Genomic DNA, 1,986 nt, shown 5'->3' on the forward strand with positions numbered 1-1,986 from the left:
AGACATTTATTGTTTTTTTCTTTTTTTTAATTGCACTTTAGATGAAGGTTTACAGAAGAGATAGTTTCTCATTAAACAGTTAGTACACATATTGTGACTGTTGTTTTATGATATGGGTTAACAACCCCACAACATGTCAACACTGTCCCTTCTCGACCTTGGGTTCCCCATTACCAGCTTTCCTGTCCCTTCCTGCCTTCTAGTCCCTGCCCCCTGGGCTGGTGTGCCCACTTAGTCTCGTTTTGTTTTATGGACCTGTCTAGTCTTTGGCTGAAGGGCGAACCTCAGGGGTGACTTCAGTACTGAGCTAAAGGGGTGTCCGGGGGCCATACTCTCGGGGTTTCTCCAGTCTCTGTCAGGCCAGTAAGTCTGGTCTTTTTTATTTTGTGAGTTAGAATTTTGTTCTACGTTTTTCTCCAGCTCTGTCCAGGACCCTCTATTGTGATCCCGGTCAGAGCAGTCGGTGGTGGTAGCCAGGTACCATCTAGTTGTGCTGGACTCAGTCTGGTGGAGGTCATGGTACTTGTGGTCCGTTAGTCCTTTGGGCTAATGTTTCTCTTGTATCGTTGGTTTTCTTCATTCTTTTCCAAGGCTGTAAATCTTTATGAAAGGAAACTGTCACATCTTTCTCCCGCAGAGCGGCTGGTAGGTTGGAACTGCCGACCTTCCAGTTAGCGGCTGAGCACTTTAACCACTGCACCACCAGGGCTCCTTAAAATGTACTCTTACGAAGTGCTGTCATGGATAATTTATTTAACTTTGTTCAACTTTAAGTTGTAGGTACAATTGTTACTCCCATTTTACAAAAGAGGAAAATTGAGGTTCATAGAAGTGATGATAATTACCCCAGGTCACCCAGCCTGGAATTGGAACCTAGGCAGGCTGCTTCAAAAGCCCCACGTATCTTTGTTTTTAAAATACTTATTTTGTACTAATTATAGATTTTGGAGGCCTGGTGGTGCAGTGGTTAAGAGCTACGGCTGCTAACCAAAAGGTTGGCGGTGCGAATCCACCAGCCACTCCTTGGAAACCCTGTGGGGCAGTTCTACTCTGTGCTGTGGGGTCGCTATGAATCGGATTGACTTGACGGCAACGGGTTTGGTTTGGTTTTATGCCCCCTCACTCAGTTTCCCCTAATGTAAATGTCTTATGTAACCGTGGTGCAATGATTAAAACCAGGAAATTAACATTGGTACATTACCATTTAACCAAACTACAGACCTCACTGGAATTTCACCGTTTTTCCCACTAGCGTCCTTTATTTCTTCCAGGATCCAATCCAGGATCCCCCATTGAATGTAGCTGTTATGTCCCCTTCCACCGGTTGCCACTGAGTTGAGTCCCACTCATGGCAAACCCATGTGTGTCAGAGCAGAACTGTGCTCCACAGAGTTTTCAATGGCGAGTTTTTCAGGAGTCGATTGCCAAGCCTTTCTTCCGAGGCACCTCTGGGTGGACTTGAGCCTCTATATCTCTATAGTTTCCTCCAATCTGTTTTTGCCTTGTCTTTCATGATGGTGACATTGTTTCAGGGTACTGATCAGTTATTTTATAGAACGGCTCTCATTTTGGGTTTGTCTGATGTGTTCCCATGGTTAAAAGACATTATATAGTTTTGGTAGGACAATATATGACGGTGTGGGCTCCTCAGCGCATCACGTCAGGGGGTTCGTGATGTCGATGTGGTTTACTGGCGTTACGGTGACGTTGGCCTTGATTACTGAGTGAAGGTGGTGGCCGCTGGGTTTCTCCCCTGCAAAGTTACTGTTCTTTCCTTTGGAGTTAATAATACCCGGAGAGTAGATTCCTTGAGACTATGCAAATCCTATTTCTCCTCAAACGTTTGCCCACTGACTTTCGCATCCACCAACGGATCTTGTCTGCAGTAATTATCACCGAGGTGTTTGCCGAATTATGCTTTTTCTAATTCCCTCTTTCCATCTAATTGACATTTTACCGTAAGTGTAAAGATGGCATGGCAGGGGC

The 1,986-nt window shown here is 45.2% G+C and overlaps 1 protein-coding gene across 1 annotated transcript in view; it reads left to right on the forward strand.

Moving 5' to 3' along the window:
• The window catches only part of ACP7 (acid phosphatase 7, tartrate resistant (putative)), a 28,719-nt gene that overhangs the window by 13,233 nt on the left and 13,500 nt on the right, over positions 1–1,986 (forward strand). The gene's annotated exons all lie outside the window — the stretch shown is intronic.

This window comes from Trichechus manatus, unplaced genomic scaffold (genome assembly GCF_000243295.1).
Source record: "Trichechus manatus latirostris isolate Lorelei unplaced genomic scaffold, TriManLat1.0 scaffold00207, whole genome shotgun sequence".
NCBI lineage: Eukaryota > Metazoa > Chordata > Mammalia > Sirenia > Trichechidae > Trichechus > Trichechus manatus.